General features: G+C 43.6%; 1 long non-coding RNA gene and 1 other non-coding gene across 2 annotated transcripts in view; one reads left to right on the top strand and one right to left on the bottom strand.

The window, feature by feature from the left end:
- The window catches only part of LOC116149656 (uncharacterized), a 47797-nt gene that overhangs the window by 21754 nt on the left and 3729 nt on the right, over window positions 1-22314 (top strand). Inside the window, exons 3-4 of the long non-coding RNA XR_010378469.1 lie at window positions 13085-13170; window positions 21237-21272. This is a non-coding gene — a long non-coding RNA (uncharacterized LOC116149656). The remainder of the gene's footprint in view (window positions 1-13084; window positions 13171-21236; window positions 21273-22314) is intronic.
- On the bottom strand, window positions 6751-6823 carry TRNAT-GGU (transfer RNA threonine (anticodon GGU)). The gene has a single exon. It is a non-coding gene; the product is annotated as a tRNA-Thr (tRNA).

The following is a 22314-nucleotide window of genomic DNA, read 5'->3' as shown; positions in this document are numbered from 1 at the left end:
AAGGCAAACTCTGAATCGGGCTTTGTGCGCGTCTCTGGAAAGACACCCAGGATCGTGTGATGGGGAGAAGTGTCAGTGGGGTGGCAGTGACATCTGCAGAGCCAGCCCCGTCCCTGTCTGCCGCGGAGTGCGTGTGGGCATGCTTCAGGAGAGCAATCCACCCGTGAGAGAATGGAGCTTTTGACATCAGCTGAGGCCGGGGCCGCCTTACAATGAGAGGCCTGTTGGTCAAAGGGAGACTGTTTAATGAACTGAGAACCAGAGGCCAGCTCTGGCCATCTGGACTGAGGCTCTCCGGAGCAGCTCTGTACTGTGACTGGTTACACTGAAGCACGCTGCCTCGCAAAGAAAACAACTGCAACGTTAAATTCATATTTCAAAATCGCGAACTTCTAGGTACTTGTGTATGTGTGTGTGTGTGATGGAAAGCATGGTGTCAGTGTTAGATACCATCACCTTATTAGCAAGTAAGCCTGCAAAAAAGTATCCCACGTTTGGCTCTGAGGTCAATAATGATAATGGCTTTTTCCTGACAGCGGGAAGCAAGGTCCTGTCAAGGATGTGGAAACACGCTACGAAAACGAAATCCATTAAGGCCCTAATTATCAGGTGAGGAAGGCAGGTGATCACGATTGTCACCACTTGGCTGGTGAAACACTGGGGCCCAGGGAGGACGACGGCTCTGATGACTCATGACCAAGGTCGAGTGACAGGTGGGAGGCAGAGCTGATATCTCAGCGTGTCCTCCAGCCTCTGGCGCTGGGCAAGGACACGCGAGGCTGGCGCTGACTTTTCCTGGCAGGCTCGTGGTTCGCAGCCAGAGTGCAGGTGGCGGTGCTGTGATTCCTGGCGTAACCTTCAAGGCGTCAGTGACAATCTCGTCGGCGCCAGGTCCCGGCTGAGTGTCACAGCGCAACGCCCGGGCTTATCTGAAGCCGGTGGAGGTTTTCCGAGCGGCGTTTCATTTATTAGTTGTGTTGGAAAGAAGTCACTAACAGCTAGCCGGGTACCTCTGGATCTTAACAGCTGTGGCTTTGTAAGGGACTTGGGAGGGGGCTGTTTTCAAAGTGCCCTTCAGAAAGTATCACCTTCGATGGGGGCTTCCCTTCTGTTCCAGGAGGACGACTCCCAACAGGAAACCAAGCCCACAAGGAAAGTCAGGCTGTATTTTCTTACAGTCCATTTTAGCAAGCATGCCTGCACACCACCTGACCTTCTGTTCGCCTTTGTTGGCAGAAGTCCTGATGCTTTTCTGTCCCATGTGAGTGTCTTGGAAGGTGCCCTGCGCAGACCGCATGGCCGGGGGCTGGGTGCTTGTGGTTGGATCGGGGGACCTAGAAAGCCCCTTCTTGTCTGAGATGTGACGACTCCAGAACTAATGAGTCTCAGCTCCCAGAATGAAATGGTGATAATTACCGATGATCCAGTACTTTCTGGGTTCCAGGCTCTGTCTGAGATCTTAACATTACTCTGTAAATTCTACTGAAACTGTAGCCAATAATATCCCCATTCGACAGATGACGAAACCGCGGCTCACAGAAATTGAAAGCTTGTCAGATGGCACAGATTTAGGAAGTGACGGTCGCCTGGAAGTCGGTTCCAGACCAGCTAATTCTGTGCTTTAAACCCACAGCTTAGCCAAAACGAACTTCAGTCACCTTGTGGTGTCTCTGATTCAGATTAGCTCACAATCTCTGTCTGCATTTTTGAAAATGTATGACTGAATCACTATGCTGTCCACCAGAAACTAACGCAACATTGCAAATCAACTAGACTTCAATTGAAACAAAAAAGTAATGTTTCCTGGATTTTCAGAGGTGTGCAGGTGCAGCAGCAGTCTATCCGGACGACTTTAACTGTAAATGTTTCGTGGTGTCAAAAGTCACTTCTTTTCCATGATAGACCCCAGGGTTTTTATGAACATAATTAAAACTTCTCTGTCTTAAAAGACATGTGAATAAAAGGAAAGTTGCCTAAAGTACTTGTGAAATATGCAAGTACAATTTAACACTCATGGTGAAAAATACAATATTTTAGAATAACTCAAGCTTTTCAGTTTGACTTTGGAATGAAAATGAACTCAAAAGTAAAAAAAGAAAGAAAATAGCTTTATTGTATGTCAGGGTATGGAACACAAATTATACAGCAGATATTTCAAGAATATAGCTTCATCTCATCACTCGATGCGCATTAAAAAATCAATACCAAGCGCAGACTGCATCCATGAAGCTAATATTTTTTCAGATTTTATGAGGACTTTTTCAACTTTGATGTTTTCAAAAATGCATCGGAGCTTGAGGTGGAAGTGGCCTGATGACACTGAGCGAGGAGGATGCCGGCCTGCCTCCGGCTGCCACCAAGAAGATGAGGTTGTCTGAGCTTGGTGGGGGTCCGCTGGTGGTGCAACCCACGTGGCCCCAGGACACTCATCTGCAAGGCTCTCACTGAGGCTCTGCAAATCTTGCAAAATAAACAACAGCTCTGACACTGACATTTTATCATTGGAAAGAGGTCATGAACATTTCCAATGGCTATGCAGAGAGGTGAGACCTACTCCACTTTCAATGCCTACGAACTACTGTGAATAGCTCTTTTGCTCTTTCTTTGTTTCTTTCTTTCTCTTTCTTTCTTTCTTCCCTCCCTCCCGCCTTCCTTCCTCTTTCTTTCTTTCTTTCTTTTCTTTCTTTCTCTCTTTCTTTCTCTCTGTCTGTCTGTCTGTCTTTCTGTCTTTCATGAGCAAGGGGAGCATGGCAAAACAGTCTTAGGAGATGCCAGCAGTGGACGTGCCTTGTTAAATGGGGACCTAGGAAGGAAGGGTGGGGGGAGTCAGGCCACCAGAGAGGGAGCAGCACGCGTCCGCTCACTGGTCCTATGGGTCCAGAGTGGGCCCTGCTGTCTGGCGGGCTCGGGTGGTGGTCAGTGCTTCAGGGAGGATGCATGCTCTGTGGCTTGTGTTGGTGGGAGTGTCCACTCTGCCCCTGAGGTTTTCTAGAGCTATTGCTGGCTTTCCCCTTATCCTTTATATAATGTGAATCTTGGCCTCTTTTCTGATCAGTGGTATTGCCTCAATATACAGAAAGGGGAAAATATTGATGAAATCTACCCATCCATCAATCACTTTATTTTATTTTTTATTGATGTATAGTCAGTTACAGCGTTGTGTCAATGTCTGGTGTGCAGCGTGTTTCAGTCATACATATACATACATATATTCGTTTTCTTATTCTTTTTCATTATAGGTTTCTACAGATATTGAATATAGTTCCCTGTGCTATACAGAAGAAATTTTTTTTAATCTATTTTTATATATAGTAGTTAATATTTGCAAATCTTGAACTCCCAATTTATCCCTTCCCAGCCCCTTTCCCCCAGTAACTATAAGATTGTTGACTATATCTGTGAGTCTGTTTCTGTTTTGTAGATGAGTTCATTAATGTCTTCATTTTTCTTTTTTTAGATTCCACTTATGAGTGATATCATAGGGTATTTTTCTTTCTCTTTCTGGCTTAATGCACTTAGAATGATGATCTCCAGGTCCATCCATGTTGCTGCGAATGGCATTATTTTATTCTTTTTTATGGCTGAGCAGTATTCTGCTGTGTAAATAAACTACAGCTTCTTTATCCAGTCATCTGTCGATGGATATTTAGGTTGTATTTTTGATTTTATATAATAAAACATCTGGTGCAAGAGAGGCTGGCTAAAAGATAATTAATAAGATGTCATGAGACAAAAACATTGTGACATTAGAGATTTAGAACTGATGTTTGAATGAAATGTCAGTGTTGAAAAACATGTCAGTTGGTGATTTTGAAGGGTCTATATTTGAAATTCAATCACCAATTGACATATTTTCGATTCGAGCATGAGCCTGTGATGTTCAAGGACGGAAAAGGCCAGAGAGCAGACAAAGGGGCAATGGCAGCGACTAGGAGAGCCGTCCACATACGCAGTGAGACAGGAGCCATGGTACCTTGAACCACAGTGGTTGCTGCAGGAGGGTGAGAGGTGGTTGGATTCTGGACGTGTCTGAATGAGACTGACCGACAGGATTTGCTTGTGGGTCAGAGGAGGAGAAGAGGTGGGAGATCAGACAGCACCGTCCCCGCCAGGCAGGTGGAGAGTTTCCAGGTCTCAGCTGCATCCTCCAATGTAGCCACTTCTTCCCTTCAATCATTTCTTATTGCTCTCTGTTCTCCCCTTCTCACCGTCTTCCTCATTTCATCACCTCACATCGCGGTGTCAGTCCCAGGAGCAGTGTGAGGCACAAAAGATGGGATTTCAGACCTCCATTCCATCCGTCCGTCACAGGTGTGCCGGTGCCTCCCTGCCTCCTACCCGTGGCTGGACAGTGGGGCAGGGGTCCCTTTGACCAGCTGATGGGAAGAAGGAAGCCAAGTTCATGATGGGTCAGACTGGAGTGAGACGTGAGCTGAGACTGGACCGCTAAGTGGGTGGTGAGATGCACCATCCAGCCCACTGGCCCTTGATGTGCTCAGTGTGCAGGGGAGTGCTGGAGGAACACGGAGTCCTGAGCAGTGCCAGATGGCTTGGTGGTTGGTCAGAGGCCTTCAGGGAGAAAGCCTGGGCCCTCAGGGATGAGTGGGCCTAGGGAAGAAGCAGGTGGATGGGTACCAAGTGTGAATGGCTTTGTTCCTCATGTGAGACCTACGGACAGCTTCCACTGTGCACGAGGCACTAAACACACAGCTGAGGCCAGCCAGCCTCCTCATCGGCCTCCCGGATGGGCCTGTGGATGGAGCAGCCCTGCTGGCAGGACTGGAGGCAAAGTGTGGGCCATTGGCGGGCTCCTTGTCACCAAGACTCCTGGCTGCGAGGGTCCAACACAGCCCAGCCGCCTCCTCCATCCAGCGCTGCTCCCTTCGCTCCCTCACCAGTGTCCCGACAGTGTGCCCCAATTAATGTTTTGTAGGCAAATATCTGTCTTTGAATCGTCCCTGGGGAACCTGGGCTAAGACGGGGAGGGACACCAAAGAAAGTAGAAAATAAAAAAAGAGAAAATGAACATCCGACATGCTGTCACTGATTAACAGAGAGGATGCTTCCCCGGTGGGTCTGTATCTCTTTGTCTGTAGCTGACACAGGTACCTGCAACTTTCGAAAGATCCACTGGGTGGAGAACTTGCATCAAGTTTGTCGCTCAAACTGCCGCCCCGCCAGCCTGTCAACGGAGCTGCATTTATGTCTGTATTTACTTATTTATTTAACCATTATCGAGATGAAATGATGGGTTCTAATCGACAGTGAGATGCATTTATGGCTCTTCTTAGTGGCCTAAGCTTTTCAAACATTACAGGCCGGAAAACATTATATAGAATTACATTTCTCCTGCGATTGACTTTCTATGGAATGTTTTTTAGGAGAAAAAGATTAACTGGGTGAGGATAAGCTAAAATTTCTGCATAATCATTTTTGTTGAACGCTGAGTCTTGATGAGTTTGTTATGATTTATTCAAAGCTGTTTTAGATGTGCAAGACAGTATTTTTTTGGACTCTCTGGAAGTGAGTATTGATTGAAAGATAACTGCAGATTAAGGAAATAATTTTATTCATTAAAAAGCCTTATGCATTGGTGTGCTTTTTACATTTCAACTTTCAAGCACTGGGCGAAGGAGTTTCTTTTCCTGTGCATTGTTATTCTTGCTGATTATTGGGAAAGTTTTATTGAGGTCACAGAATGTAGGTTAATAGAATTGAGTAGAGCGTGTGGTCTTGGTTGCAGCTGGGAGAGGAAGGCATGTGGCCCCAATTCAGCTGCCAGCCAGCCTTGTGGTGGGAGCCGGGCCCCAGGACTCCTCGCTGGCTCCAGGTGGGGCCTCGGCGTGGGCGTCTTCCCTGCCACGAGGGTCAGGAGCCCTGGACAGCAACACGGTCCCAGCAGGGACCCCCTAAAATAGTCTAGATGTGCGTCTCTGCCTCTGGGTGCACTTTAAAGCAGTGATTAGCAAATCCAGCCCACTGCCTGGGTTTCACAGTCCTTGAACTCAGAGTGGTTTTCACAGATGGACGTTGTCCATCGATTTTATGACGGGAAACACTCACTTTGAACCACGATGGAGTGAAATATTTCCCTTCTCTTCCCCTCCAGCCAAATTCCTTTCTTTTTGTTCACAGACCTGTATTACCAAACAAATCATATGCAGTTATGGTATTTTGGATTTTGTCAATTAAAATGTGTGGGAATTTGTTTTCTCTTTTTTAATATAAATACCTAGATAATACTCACATCTTGCCTCTTGACCTATAAAGCCTGAAATATATATTATCTGGCCTTTATAGCAAAAAGTTTGCTGATTCCTGTTGGAGCAGGTCTGTCCAAAATTATACGTAAAACACGTGTGAAGTGTGTGGATTTTTTTTCTGGGGCGAGGTTTCCTGGCTTTGTTTGATCTGAAAGGAGCGCGTGACCAAATGTTGAGACCACCAGTCTCACTGGATGAGGGCCTACCCACTGCCCCAAACGCTTCACACGTACTGTATGTATAAGAACAATAATTCAAAGCATTATGAGGCCAGCGTACAAAGAATGATCGACACATTGCCCATGTGAATTTAAGGGGGCAAACGGTAGGGCTGAATTGAATTGTTAAAAATTTGCGAGCAACTCTTTAGTCATGATCACGAAGCTTATTACATTTTGCTGGGAATAGCGTAAGCTATTGTTTGATCAGCTTTATGACATAATGTGAAAAACAGGAGCCCTCTTCTTCTTTTTTTTTTTTTTTCTGATGGAGGTACTGGGGATTGAACTCGGGACCTCGTGCATACCAAGCACATGCTCTACCACTGAGCTACACCCTCCCTCCCAAGAGCCCTCTTCTTCGATGCCCTTGAGAAAAGCAGAGCTTGGCGCGGCATGGGTGCTGAGCCTGGGCCCATGACTGACTGAGCCACCTGAGCACAATTAACTGGACATCTGACCTGCCAAATGCACGTAGTTAGGGTTATGAGATCACTTATTCTTATGCATTTGAAGCTAACCCACCAGCATGGCACCTACAAGGAGTCAGCCTGTAAAGATCTTGGCATTTCCTACGTTCCGTTGGGCCCACTCTGCTGTCTAGGCAATGGCTGTGAGACAGAGGAGCTCATGGCTTTTGGAAAACAGAGAGGGTCAGAGAGCCTTCGGAGAGCCCACAGCGGTTCCTGAGGACTCAAGTCTGATACCCTGGTTCCATTCGCTTGGAATTTCTGGCAGGCTGGTCTCCCAGCCTTTTCAGGCCACATCCGGCGGGTAGTCGGGGGGCTCAGAGGCAGGCTGGCCACACCAAACGCCTGCTTCATTTCTGATGCTGGCTCCAGCTCCTCCTTCCTGCAAAGCTGGGTGGAGACGCGTGGCCTTTACACCCCCCGCCCCCGGGAAAGAACAGGAGGAGAACAGGAAACAGAGGTGAAGCCGTTGCCTGGAACCAAAGCCAGCATATTCCTGCCCAGCGGCCTGGGAAGTGCTGTCTCAGAGGACTGTCCTTCCTCGCTGGAGCTTATAAAAAGGAGGAGGATTCACACACCTTCTCTGATCGAGCTGTTTGTGAATTCTGGCAAATGTCTTCCAGGGCTTACCTGAGTGGCTTAAGTACCACATCACTGATGGTTCTGATTGAAGAAACTCTCCCGAGATGGCAGGGAGACAGAGGGTCTGCAGGGAGCCACAGCCCCGAAGCGCCCCGATGCTCTGCCCCGAGTTCCGTTCGCCGGGCCGCCCTGAGCCCCCTGTACCCGCTGCGGTGGCGAGCGGCCCAGGGAAGGGCAGCTCTTGCCAACGCTGCAGGATACAGATTTAATTCCATCTAGCAAACATTTACGACACCCCTCCGGGTGCCAGACGTGGGGCTGGGTTCTGGGGCTGGAAAGATGAATAGGGTATGATTCCAGAACTCAAAGCGGTCCCGGTTTACAGGAGGGAGGCACAACTGCATGAACAATAAAGCGGACGAGGGGGCAGAGGGGACCTATCAGCGGAGGGATGACGTGGATGTGTCTGAACTGATGATGAGATGGTAACTCGCAGACGCGAGCATCCCAGGCCCGGGAAACAGCTCAAGCTAAGTTAAGAAGGTATCAAAGTCCATGGCATTTGGGGTGAAAGTTGAAAGGACTTTGTCCTGGAGAGACGTGGGGGGAGAGGCTAGCCCTGCGGCCTGGGCACAGCTGTCGAGATTCATTATTGCTGGAGACACACGAGCAAAGAAAAATAAACACATCGCTGCCACCTCCCCCCGCCCCCACCTCGGGAAGCTGACCTTTGCAGGTGAAGACAGGTAGGTTGTTTGGTAAGATGATTAGTTTCCTAGAGCTGCCATAGCAAAGTGCCACCTGCTGGGTGGTTTAGACAAGAGAATTTTATTGTCTCATGGTTCTGGAGGCTGGAAATCGAAGATCCAGGCGTCGGCAGGGTTGGTTCCTTCTGAGGCCGTGAGGGAGAATCTGTTTAGGCCTCTCCCCAGCTTCTGGTGTCTGTTGGCTTGCAGAAATATCGCGCTGATCTCTGCCTCCATCCTCACACGGTGTTCTCCCTGTGTGTGTCCCTGGGTCCAAATTTCCCCTTTTAATAAGGACACCAACCATACTGGATTAGGACCCACCCTAACGGCTTCGTCTTAACTCAGTCCCCTGCAAAAACCCTTCTAGAAAAGTTACATTCCCAGGTACTGGGGCTGAGGACTTCAGCCTCTTTTGGAGGGGCACAAGGCAACCCATAACGGTATGTTGCAGCAAAATACGGCATCCTAAGTGTGCTGGGCCGGGCATCTGTGTACGAGGCAAGGGTCGGGGAGGTTTGCGATTTTCAATGAGGCGGTTCAGGGTATGACTCACTGCAGAGGAGAGAGACATCTGAACAAAACCTCGAAGGAGGTGAGCGAGTGAGACTTACCGATGTTGAGGGAGGTGTAGGCAGCGCAAAGGCACTGAATTAGAGTGTGACCTGTGGGTCCGAGGAGCAGGGAGGAGGCCGGTGAGGCTGGAGCAGTGTGAGGAGAAGGAGGCAGAAGGAGACGGGGTCAGGGATCACGGGACACGCAGGGCCTTACTGCCACTGGGAGGTCTTTGGCCAGGGGGCTATCCTGCAGTTTCGAGCAGAAGAATGAGATGATCTGATACAGGTTTTCAAGAGTTTTGGGGGTTGCTGTGTGGAGAACAGTCTGGAAGCAGGGGCCAGGGTGGCTGTGGGAAGATGGGAGAGGAGGTGACTGTAAAGGTCCAGCTGAGAGGCAGAGATGGTGAGATTTCTGAGACGTGGGTGGTGAATGGAGGCGGTGAGACATTCAGATAAATGGGGAGTGAGCTGCGCCCGGTACGATCCAGCGCGGCGACTGTCTCCACCGAGGTGGGGGCTTTGCAGCAGGTCGGCCGTGGGAACCCGCTGTGTGAGGCAACCGGGGAAAGACAAGGCGGGTGGCCCTGCGGTCGGTAGACCCTCGTCCTCCTCTCCTTCTCCACTTCAACTGTGCACTGAGTTGTGAATCCTTTCTCACCCCTTCCTCTGTTACTGTCCCGTTTCAGGCCTGAATGTCCTCTCACCTGGAATAGGTTCCCCAATGACCTTCCTACTTCTAATTTCTCTATATTTCCTTCTAAACTCTTCTTAAAGTTATTTTCAGACTATGCCCCCCTAAAATGTGAAGCTGACGGTAGTCAGTTCCTGCACCCCCTTGAGACCCTGGGGTGACTCGCGTTGTCTAACAGGAGCCTGCGTTCTCTGTCCTGGCCCGCGAGGCTGTTCCGCGTCTGGCCCAGACCCACCTTGTCAGCTTCCCCTTTCTCTGCCCGTGACCTCAGACCCCAGACCTTGTCCTCACCACGCAAGTGCCTTTCCCTGCAGCCTGCCCCCTCTCTGCCAAGAAGAAAGCTTTCATCCACAACAGTTATCATGATTTGTTATCCTGCATTTCCAACCGTACCGTTCACTCGTGTGGAAGAGTCCAAAGGGCGCGGACTTCTAAGCCAGCGAGACCTGGATTATAACCGTGGCCTTGACAATGATCAGCTGTGTGACTTCGATCAGCTACCTGATCCTTCTGAGACTCAATTTCCTCCTCTGTACAGTGGAGATCACCAGGTCTCCCCTGAGTATAGGGAAACCAGGTTGTTAAAGTGACTGCTCTGCACCAGACTTGTGAGAGGCGTTCGGTGAATGATGACTGTTATTAGCGGATATCAGTTTGGAGCTCGGAGGAGAAATCATCTGGAGTTAGACTTTCAGGAGTCGGGAATGTCTGGAAGCTGTGGGCAATTTATAATTTTCCAGGCAGACTGTGTCGAGAAAGAGACAACGACCCAGGACAGAACACACACCATTAATTGACGTTACGTTTTAATCTAACACACACTCACACGTCACCAGTTTAAATCCAACTAATTTAGATTTTATGACGCTGCAGGCAAAACTGCGTTGCAACTTACTTCTGTGCTGTTTAGGAGAAAATTAATGGGGAGAACATGATTCCGAGCTCCTGACGTGGGGATGTTTAGCCTACTTGAGCAAGTCAGCGGAAGTCAGGTTGGAATCGGTTTAGCAAGGTTAGCTTATGGGGAGGCAATGCGTCCCTTTAAATGATTTAGGGATGTAAAATTAGAATGTTGGAGAAAGAAGGACACTGAGATCATGAGTGTATGCCCCTCATTCTAAAGAGGAGAAAAACAGAGGAATCAAAAGGTCAACTGACTAGTACAAGAATAAACCACACAGAATAAACAACAAGACGGAGATGAGAATCAGGTGGGCGGAGTCCTGAGTGGCGTTCCTTTGAATGGGCTGCGTATCAGCTTGTACGCTGAAAGTGATCAGTGGGTTTTCCCAGGCCACACCTGGTTAGCCATTATTATTATTTGTTGTTATTATTTTTTGCGAATTCTTGGTGGTAATTAAGGAAGTGCTGTTTACAAATGATTGTGTCACTCAGACTTACACTTGACTCATGCTGGGGTCCCCAGTGAGGCTCTGGAACGGACGACAGGGGTGTGGCCTGTGCACGTGGGCCGCCGTGAAAGGAGACCGCACAATGAGTGCATTCCTGATGGTTCAGAGTTTGTTCACTCTGAACAAATGTTCTTTATTTTTAAAAAATTGGCCTCTAAATACTCAGTTTAGCTCACTGGTCCTTAATTAGGACCATTGTGAGTTGAGGATTTGCTCTGCAGAGTGGAGTTTCGGAATCCTGAAGTCTGGCTGCTTTATACTTAGTCTCAGCCAAGAGCAAAAGCATTTTATGAACAAGAAAACACCCTCCCTTTGTCATCTGATGGCAGAGAACTCTGGTCAATGTCACTTTTGGAGTCACTTTTTTAGCTTTCCTTACTGGCTGAAATATGAGCAGGTCACATCCATCTCATTGAAGGGGGGCCCTGAGAATAATTAGCTGACTGAGGTGAACTGTCTTAAAGGGTGGAATAGTTTGTATAGATCATTATTGGCTCACTCTCGTGCTCTCTCTCTCCAAACACACACACACACACACACACACACACACACACGGCGGGTAGAGTATAGCTCAGTGGTAGAGCACCTGCTTAGCTTGCAAAAGGTGCTGGGTTCAATCCTCAGTGCCTCCATTAAAGAAATATATATATATATTTTTTGCCCAGGAGAGTATGGTCCCTGGAATTCCTATCGTCTGACTTCAGGAGAATCTGAAGAGAAGGAAATCCAGTGTGATGCATTCTCAAAAGGTCCATGTATTTGTTTGACTTAAAAATTTGTACCCTTAGTACCACTGCCCCAGGCTGTCAAGGCAAAATAAATCAGTGTGTTAATTACTCGAATAAAAGAACAGTAGAAAAACAGCTGCAGCTGGTGGAAAAACAAACAAATGGAAGCTGAATTATTCCACTGCGGAAGATTACAAACTAGGCTGGAACTAGCCACAAAGAGAAATAGGTAAAAATGGAAACTTCTTAACCCTGCAAACCACACACCTCTTTCTACCTGGGAACCAAACAAACTATGACTCATCCTTTAACCTCTGAGGTTCCCCTGCTTTGTCTTTTTCTTCTCTTCTGCCTTCTTCTTGGATTTAACAAAGAGACAGTGGGAATAAGAGTGTAGATCAGAGTGAAACATTAAATTAAATATTATGTATTCTTTATCTCTTTTGGGTTAGAAAGATGAAGAACATAAGAAAGACACTGAGAGCACCCTACTGAACTGATAGTTTTTATAAACCCACTCGAACTCTGGCATGTGGGAGGGTGGTCGTGGCGTGCTCCGGATACTCTGTGAGCAGCTCAAAAGCTCAGGAATTTGGGGGCACTGAATCTGCTGAATTTGCTCAGTTCGTGGCATTTCAAGTGCACACTGGACACAAGCCACGCTGGGCAGGGCAGATCTAAGCCCTTAACACGATCCTTGAATCTCGTGCGATATTGGTTGGCAACTGGCTTCTTAAAGTCCTGAAGTGTGGATTTTCACCTTCTGCCTGGGAAACTCCAGATTCAGCATTTTGCTCTTCATGTCCTCAGTTTTATTGTGGAAAAAGGGAAACCATGTTAAGCCTACTTCTGTATTTCATTTCTAGGACATCCCTATTTAACTGCGTTTGTTCTCAAACATTGGTCATGAGCCATGGCTGGGTTGGTTACAAGAAGCTAGTGGCACTGTGTGCAACTGTCACTGAATCTGATTGGTGTCTGTCTCCAAACTAGCTCCTGAAGCATCCAGGGGCAGGTCGCAACTCCAGGGCCTAACACACTGTAGCTGTGCTGGAAAGTTTGTTGGATGTTAAGTGACCATTTCCCCAACAAACGCTGGCAACTGTTTCTTTCTTTGGATGAATTTCTTGGAATCACGCTACTGCGTGAGATCCTGAAAACTTTCACCTGTGAATCTGTTCAGCTCTGACATGGATTTTAGGACCCATGAGGGTCACAAGAGCAACCTGCGTATAAGTGACTTGCTACTCCTCATAAATTACCAGTATTGCGAAATGGAAAGTTTTTTTTTTTTTTTTTTAGAACATTCTTGCAACGTTTTAAAAACAAGACCTAAGAACCTATTAACAGGAATCTGGTTTAGTTTGCAAAATGGTTCCCGAAGTTCACCAACCTTTTTAATTTTCTGTTACCCTAGTTTGAAGACTGTCCTTTGAACAATCACCAAGACCAAGATCTTCATGAAAACAGTGGGCTTGACTGTCAGGACCTTGGCTGCTCCGGGTAATTTGTATTATATATTCCCAATGAACAAATATGACAGCTCAGGTTGGGATATGCTGCTGATAGGAACAAAGCTTTCCTGACAGTGAGTTTTCACTCTGCTTTTTAAAGGTTGCTTAATGACCTGCTGGAGGTAGAAGTTTAATCCCGCCAACTTCTACTTGGCATTCCAACCACGTGCCCTCTACATTCCCAAATGTCAGTTCTCTCTGTAAAACTGGCAATGGAATTTTTACTGGCACACAAGTGTAGATTCAACCTTTTCATTTTTTTCCTCCGATCTCTATCAGCAAAATGAAGTTTGGGATTTGATGGGGTCATGTCAGAATCCAATTCCCTTAATTCCCATTTTAACACAGCGTTCTATCTAGTTGAAAGGTCTTCTGCTCTCTCGACGTTTCTTTCTTCAACACGGGATGAATCAAAAAAGGAAGTGTGAGAGTCTTGGGTTTTAAACATCAGTCTCACCTCTGGCAGTGATGGATAATGTTGGCCTCTCTCTTAGCTGTTGGGGATTCTTAACTACAGCATATGAGTTGGAAGTTACGGGTTTGAATGTCTTGATCTAAAATGACTTTACAAAATATCAAGTGTTGATTACTTGTGCAGATTTCACGCATATTTTCAGCACTGTCTCATCTTGTAAACACACGTTATAGCAGCAATATTCAACTATTAATTGGATGCTTACAGCCCTGGGATTCACCTTTCTATCAGAACAATACTATCTTCTATTTTGTCACTGTCTCCAATTTTTTTTGGAGCATTTTTTGCTGGCTTCATTCTTGATTTTTTTTTGGGAACTATTTTCCCCCTTTAGGGGTTTGGAAAAGGGCTTGAATTTCTCTCTTCTTAATGTCTTTACTGCCAAAAATAGAATTATATCTATGATGCTTGGACATTCAGGAGTGGAACTACGTTTTGCGATTTCCTTCTCCTAAGCCATAAAGCATAAATGATTTTGAAATCCTTTATTATGGAAACAGAGTTTCATAATCCAAAACATCTGGCTTTGATAGTCATATCATAAATGATACTGAGATAATGCTAGGACCGTGAGGGTTGAATAGGAATTTGGCCCTAGAACTGACATCAGAATGAGAGTCTGCAGATACGAAACACAGTGAGATGGTCAGTTTGCATCTTTTCTATTTTACATCTTCGCAGGACTTTGCATGGAAGAACTTTAAAGTAAATAGGCATTTCTCTTGTTTCGCATTGGTAAAGATGGACAGATGGTGAAACAGGGCAAATTACAGGAAGCTGACATAACTTAACCCCGGAGAGTTTGAAAGGTGCATAGACTGAAGGTTGAACTCCACATCAGGGGTCCTCACCTCAGCTCTGACTTTGGGCCACTAATTTGATGAAACTGGAGGAAGGGAGGTCTAATCACCAATCACAGGGCCCTGAGATCTTCACTAAGGGAAAAAATATTCCTGTTGGCCAAGGCTGTTGTAAATAAATGAATAAGCAAAGCCCGTACTCCCGTGGAATCAGTCTGTTCTTTCATTTACCTAAACTCAGAGTCAAACCAGCGGTTCTGACCAGCACCTTCTAGTGAGATTTATCATTACTACTTTTAATGTGAAATGTTTACATTTGATTTAATTAATTTGTAAATAAAACATAAAAAGTGAAATTTAATTAAAAAGTACTGATTTTTTAAAATTGGATTTGGAAGGGGTCTACATTTTAAAAAAAGGTTTAGATTAAAGCAAAATGCTTACTTTTCAGTTGAACATACCTAAATTGAAAGGGACTTAATAAAATTCACATCCTGAGTCCCTAAGAATAAACAGGAGGATTTTACTATAAGCAGATCGCATGTTTTAGTTCAGTGAACAAAGAGTGCCCTTAACTGACAACTGGAAAGTCTTCCTCTACCAGTGTTTCCAGAAAGAAGGACTTCAGAAACTAAAAACTCTGAAGTTTTAACAGCTTCCCTCAACTGAGAACTGGCCGATGGTCAACAGCCCTGTAAAGCAGGTCAACGCAGTCAATTATACTGGGGCCAATTAAGTCAATTACCTGGGGAGAGTCAGCGAGTAGAGTTGGATCTCAAAAGGTGCTTCAATGAGAGTTGGTTTTCTTCCCTGAGATTTTGGCAAATAATTTTCCACACAAAGATAATTGTTTTCATGTTCTAAATAACAAACCTTCACGACTCAGCTGCTCATTTTTCTGTGTCTTTGAGCAAGAAATCTCGCCTGTGTGCCCTGAGCTCTCAGCCCCGTCAGTGCAGGAGCGGTGGCCTTCCTCTCTGCACGTCACCTTTCTCGAGTGTCTCAGCTTTTACACCCTTACCCCTTGCTCCGCTGACTACAGACACACACGTGTGGGCTTCTAAATGGCAATAGGAAATTCTTAAAAAAATTTTTTTTTTTTTAAATGGAGGTACTGGGACTTGAACCTAGGGACCCTGTGCACGGTAAGCATGTGCTTTACTGATGAGCTGTACTCTCCCCCCACAACAGGGAGTTCTTGCACTTTTAAGTCCTGGCAAGAAGGGTTCCCCAATCCCAGTGCGCTCAGAGGCCGCCTTTATGGACAGGTGCTTAAAAGCCATGCAGCCCACTTTCTAGATACTCTATTTTTATTTCTGTGTCAAACCTAAACCACCTTGTCTTTGTTCTGCATTGAAGTTACCTTATTGAATTGTTTATATGACATGACATAGATACACCTGGAAGAAATGTATTAGAGATGCCTTATGAATATTCTTGTGTTTACTGTCAGAATATTGGTGAAGGTACAGGTGCTAAATTAAAGGGAAACTTCTTTATAAACACCTACCACAGGAGACATTTCACTCGGATTTCAGATACTCAACGTTCAATAGGTTTGGCTTACGATTCCCTGTGCCGTAGTGACCCCTGGAAAGCTCAGAGTCAAATATTCAGGCCACCTCAAGCAACTGTATGTGACTTTGCATTGTCTGCATACCTTAATTTACTTTTCTCTCTTTTTTTTTTTTTTGAGTTTCCTTTTGTTCTTTGAACATTTAGCTACTTTAAAGGTTTTGGGACACTTTTATCAAAGTACACAAGGCAGGGTCATTTTTTTTTTTAGTTCAGGAAAATTTTCTTAAATTACAGATGTATTTATTCTCTTTCATTACTTTGTTCATTGCTCTGGGGACTCCTAATATGTACATTGGATTTTATTTTTGCCCTCAAAAAATTACACTTTTAGTTTAAACATATTTGTTATTTCAATCTTATAACTATCTTCAGGGCATTTTGTATTGTATTTATTCAGGTTTGCATGGTTTTCCTTTATTTTGAGTTCTTTGAGTCCCATCACCTTTTTCAAGTATTTTTCTTCTCCAATCACTTTATTTCTAAGCTTTCATAATTCTGATCTGTGTTATTCTTTAATAATTTCTACAATTATTTATTTTAGTTTTTGAAGTATTAGGTAACAGTTTTTATTTGCTCTGTGAGTGTGTTTCTCTGGTATGCTTTCATTGTTTAAAACATACAAGGATATTCCATCCTTCCTTCCTTTGTGATAATAATGTTGTATAGAAATTGACTGTAATTCTTTTCTGCTGCTCATTTTTAAGTGAAGTTAATTTTCCTGCACTTCTAAGAGGCAGAGGTGGACCACGACGTCTTTTCTAGCTTCACTGCTCTGGAGGCTCTTGTTTTGATGAAATGATTAAAACATGGCTTGAGACTGTGTTTCTGAGCTCAGCTCCGTCTCCTCTGCTTGCTTTCCTCACGTGTATCCGCACTTCTCTTTCCTTTGCCCCACGTATCATTGTCCTGCTCGACTTAGACTCTGCTCTCTTCAATTTCTCCTTAGCGAGAGGCTTGCTCTAGAAGTGAGCTCAGGACTGCAAGTTCTGGGAATCCTAGAACCAAGCCCATTTCAGCACCTCCTGACCTCCCGCGGGTCCCCTCGCTCTCACCTGTGAATCAGAATCTTCAGAACCCCCGACAGTTTTGCTGCTGTGTTTAGGGAGTTACTTACTGTGGGTGGTTTTGAATTCTCCTGTTCTCTAGGCACTCAGATACCCCATGTGCCTTTTTCCACATGAATGTAGATATCAAATGGGTCTTGTCACTGTTGGTGGTTCAACCCCCACTTCTCGTATTTTGGAATTCTTATCAGTCAGTTTTATTGTAGAGTCTTACATTCCTTTGATAGCGTGGTTTTACCCTAGACATCACTATACAGATAAATGTGGTTTCCTTTGAGCTTTTTAGATCACACCTAGAAATAATTTTGTACTTTAAATCTTGATGTGAAGCACAGAATACTGCCTGTAAGCAGAGGGGAGGTAACATAACAGACTTTCTAGAGTTTTTCTCACGGTGGTGAGGTCTCTTCTCTGAATCTGCTTAAACCTGATGAGCGGGTTTATCAAAATTTCATTGTATTTGAACTTTATCTCTGATTCAGTTCTAAAGAGCTTCAGAAAGGAGAAATGAAGAGTTTAGGGCCATTCCATTTCTGTGTTAAAAAATATTCTCCAAACAAGAAAAGTAATGTCTTCACCCTATGAAGTTGTTAGCTTCTTGAAATCACTGTTTTAAAATAACCAGGCCTTGATCATCAATTAGAACTAAATTTAAAAAGTCCTTAACTGCAAAGGTATTTGTTGATCTACTTTCAAGACAAGTCTAAAGCTATAAGCTAATCATATATATGAGAAAAGAAATCACAGTTGAATTATGGTCTATTTTTCATTATCAGAGGTGAGGCTTTGAATTTATAGTGAGTTCCCCAAAGTGAGTTATTTTATATGTGTAGGGGTTAAAAACGGTGAATATTTCTTTGTTGAACTGCTGATGTATAAATCTGGGGCAGATCCTATTTTTAGGAAGTTGTTCTGTAATAAAATGTAAGACTTGGAGCTACTAAAAAAACCCAATGCCCTAGTGCATTCAGTTTCATTTGCTCAGAGACAGAATAATTGATGGGATTTAAAAAAAATCACAACCATGACTTTGACATTCCTAGTTTCTTTGGTCCAATTACTAATTACTGTAAATCTCATTTAGATTTGCCTGTGTATTTCCTCATCAACAAGTAACAGCTTTTGAACTCTATCCTCTGTGGAATCGCATGGAGACGGAGAGAGAAGGAATGGGAAAGGGTGAAATAAAACAGAAAATGGAAAGTATAAAAAGATTTGCTTCTGTATATTTTGAATTCTTGAATTCACAAAGAGATTTGGTTTTTTTGAGGATTAAAAAAACTGGCAACTCAATGGTCCACAAATTGACTTTTTCATTTCATTCACTGTATTTTACATAATTTTTTTTCTCCTTAGTAATATAAAACAGTTTCTAGCTTGGTCCCCAAATTCCCTAGTGGTATGTGTCCCCTGGTCCGCCATCTGTAGGAGCAGAGACAAGGGAGCCGGGAAGGAGTGAGGCACGAGTCTGCAGCACAGTAAGCTTCCAGCAGCACGAGACGGACAGCTCGTGCAAGCAAGAGTGCAATGGGCTCTTCACCGCTGAGGAGTCCTGACCCCCTGTCTAGGGGTCACTGTCAGCTTTGAGCCTTTGGAAGTAGAAATTTCCATTACCTTTTCCACTTAGCATGCTACCGTCCATACACCAAGTAGGCACAATGAATAAATGAACTGAAATTCTGTCCAATCAGGATAAAACTCAAACACGGCTTCCTCTTTGAAGCCTGCCTCGACCCCTACTCAGAAGCAACCTCTGATCCTTCCCTTCCCTGGAGTCCTGACAGGAGACATGGTTCCTGGTGTTGCCCAATCCAGGGCCCACCCTAAGCCCTTTACGAGAGTGTAAGGTTGTGGGAAATTGTATCTCCCACCGTTGGCTGCTCTTATGTATTTGATCCCACCCCACATGCTCTTCTTACAATATGACTGACATTTTTCCCACCCAGAGATGGGGCTGTGGGAGGTTATGTCCCCTCCTCCTGACTTAGGGCAGTGTGGCTGAAGGGTGGCTTCTGGGCTAGATCATAGAAAGGGGAGTGCTCCTTCCCCCCACCCCCCTGTGATCTTACCCTCAGAACCCAGAGCTGGTTTTGTAACGAAGCCTAGGACGCTCCTAGATCTGTGACCAACGGCCAGCATCAACACCTGACCTGTGTGAATGAATCTTCTGGTGATTTCAATCACCAGCCTTTGAGTCTTCTTCCAAAAGAGGCCCCCGGCATTGAGGAGGAGAGATCCACACGTCTCCGCCATGTCCTGCCTGATTTCCTGATGCACAGATGCTTTGAGAGATAATAAATGACTATTGTTGTTTTAAGTCATTAAGTTTTTAGTGACCTCATTATGTACCTAGAAATAGACAACTAGCACACAGGTACCTGAGGGTCCATGTATACATGTGTTTTCCATCTTTCCTCCTCTTATCCTAACTCTTAAACTCTGTAGCATTTAGAGCAAGGATTTGCACATAGAATAGAAATTGTGTTTCTTTAAATAATTATAAGGATTAAATAAGATCACACAGATGAAACGACCTAGCTGAGTGCTCAGTAATAGGAAGTAATCAGTAAACATTACCTGAACAAATTGCTGAATGAACCAACCTTCTTTCCTTTTTTAAAAATTTCTTTCTTCTTCTGAAATTTCCCAGCTTTATTGAGAGATAAGAAATAGACACATAACATTGTATAAATTTAAGGTGTACAGTATATAAATTTAAGGTGCTAAACATATATTGCAAAATGATAATCATTTATGGTTATGATATTTATGGCCTATTTGTTAAATAGTTAAAAGTGCAGCTGCAGAAGGGAATCACGACTTGGGCAGCTCACCTGGTCTGAGGGATGGGTCCTGATGGTTGACTGTAGACTCTGTCCTCTCCAAAGTGCATTCATAACGAGCAGATCAGCCTCCCGAATCCAGGACGTTCTTCTATTCTGTTAAGAACATAGTCTGTGCTAGTGCCTTTCTCCTTTTCTTTTCTATCTTTCTTTCTTTTTTGCAGTAGACACTGTCTTCATGAATACTGCAAGTCCCTTTGTGTGTAACTGTAGACCTGGTGTCGGGAAACCCGGAGGCTTAGTTTCTCTGCACCCTTCTCAGTTGCCTTCCAAATGAGGGTGTTGAATAAAGTTAGTTTAAAAATTCTTGCCTGCTATATATTATTCCATCTCTTTGGCATATGGAGCTGCATGATAAATCTGCATAGAAAAAGGAGACTACACAAGAATTACAAGGTAAATTCAAAAGAATCAATCTATATGTCCTTTAGGTTTATTAAAATATTGTTGTGACTTATAAAAACTCCATCTGATTCAGAGCTAATCCTTAAAAAATTTTTATGAAATCTTGGTGAACTGAACTAGAGAGTAAAATATCACAAACCACATGATTCACAGACGAAGTAGAAGCCTAATGCATCGTTGCCATGTTCATCAAACCTCTGCATAATTTTTAGAAATAATAAAATGTAAAACTTGATGAGGTCACCACTGCAAATGCACTCCTAGATTTTGTGCATATAGTTCTGAGAAATTTGTAGTATGATGCTACAGTTATATAATGGAAAATTTTCTCCCCAAAATAATGATTATGATTACGAATGCTAAGTGTTTGCATGAAGGAGATGTTTACTTGTTGACTGAATTACATTTATTGGAAAATAATTAGCAAAATAAATGATAACAGAATGACACTACAGTCATGAAATAACTGAGATGCCCAGCAGTTAAACTGCTAAGATGACCAGCTAGAAATCAGGCAATGAAGAAGGAAAAGTGATAAGTTCTCTTAGGGTGAAAACTTTTTCATGGGGAAATTGAGTGACAGCCATTTACAGTTTGGTTTTGCAAAAGCTTCAGGCTATGCAATGTGCAAAGGTGAAGCCAGAATTTCAAGTCTGGAAAGAGACATTCGATACCGAGAGACATCATACTGTTACTAGAGTGGCCTATTTATGCATGGATACTGGTTACTTCTACTGGATTGGGTCTAGGAGTTAATATTTCTGAGATTTTTATGCTTTAAATAAAGTGTGTGGCTATAGGAAAGTGATTCCTTTTGTTCTGAAACTTTTCTTAACGATTTCATTTTCTTTCACCTTCTTTCTCTCTCCTTCCCTCTCTCTCTCTCACAGAAGAACGTTCTTTCTTGTTCAAGCTGAAGCATTGAGGTGAGTTATGGAATACAGAGTGCTGATTAATTTACAATAGTTTGAAGTTTCTTTCTGCTGTTAATTATATTTTTTATCATATTCATCAAAATGAAGAAATATTATGCAAAATAACAGGCTTTTTTACTCTTGGTCTTGTGGACTAGATAATGATGACGTATTGGTGTTAATTTCATTATGTAGATGGTGGTGCTGTGATTATATAGTGTCCTTGTATTTTAAGAATACCCATAAAAATATTTAGAGCATCATATTTGTATTCTCAATTAGTTCAGGAAAAGTTTATGTATATGTGTGTATGTATGAGAGAGAGACAGACAGAGATAAAGAAATGAGAATGCAAATGTGTAGCCTATTTACAGTTGGGGAAACTGAGTAAAAGGTATATGGGAATCTTTATACTATTATAAGTTTTTTTTTTAATAAGTTTGGGTTTTTTTTAAGTTAAGAAAGCAACAAAAATGTTTTCCACAATATTCTCCATAGCTTTCACTTTTTTGGTGGAAGAAAAGCCAAGATAAAATCTTTAAGTTTGCCAATTATTTCTTCTTCCTACTCAAATCTACTGTTGAGCCTCCCTAGTTAATTTTTCTTTTCTTTTCCACTCAAGAATTTCTATTTTTTTAAAAATATTTTTGTCCCTTTATATATATTTTCTATTTGGGGATACATTGTTCTCGTCTCTTTTAGTTCTTTTTTTTTTCTTTTTCTTAACTTTTTTTTTATTGAGTTATAGTTATTTTACAATGTTGTGTCAAATCCCAGTGTAGAGCACAATTTTTCAGTTACACATGAACAGCTATATATTCGTTGTCACATTTTTTTTCACTGTGAGCTGCCACAAGATCTTGTGTATATTACCCTGTGCTGTACAGTATAATCTTGTTTATTCTTTTAGTTCTTTAAACATGATTTCCTTTAGTTCAATCTAGCTAATGATTGAACAAAGATTTCCCTAAATACCTGGAATCAGTAAGAATCTCATTCTTTACTGAGCTATACTATGTGTGTGTTAGGGAAAGCCCTCGACATTCTGCCAGTC

Source organism: Camelus dromedarius, chromosome 30 (genome assembly GCF_036321535.1).
Source record: "Camelus dromedarius isolate mCamDro1 chromosome 30, mCamDro1.pat, whole genome shotgun sequence".
NCBI classification, from domain to species: domain Eukaryota; kingdom Metazoa; phylum Chordata; class Mammalia; order Artiodactyla; family Camelidae; genus Camelus; species Camelus dromedarius.
The sequence above is the reverse complement of the archived record's forward strand: the minus strand, read 5'-3'. Positions and strand labels throughout refer to the sequence as shown.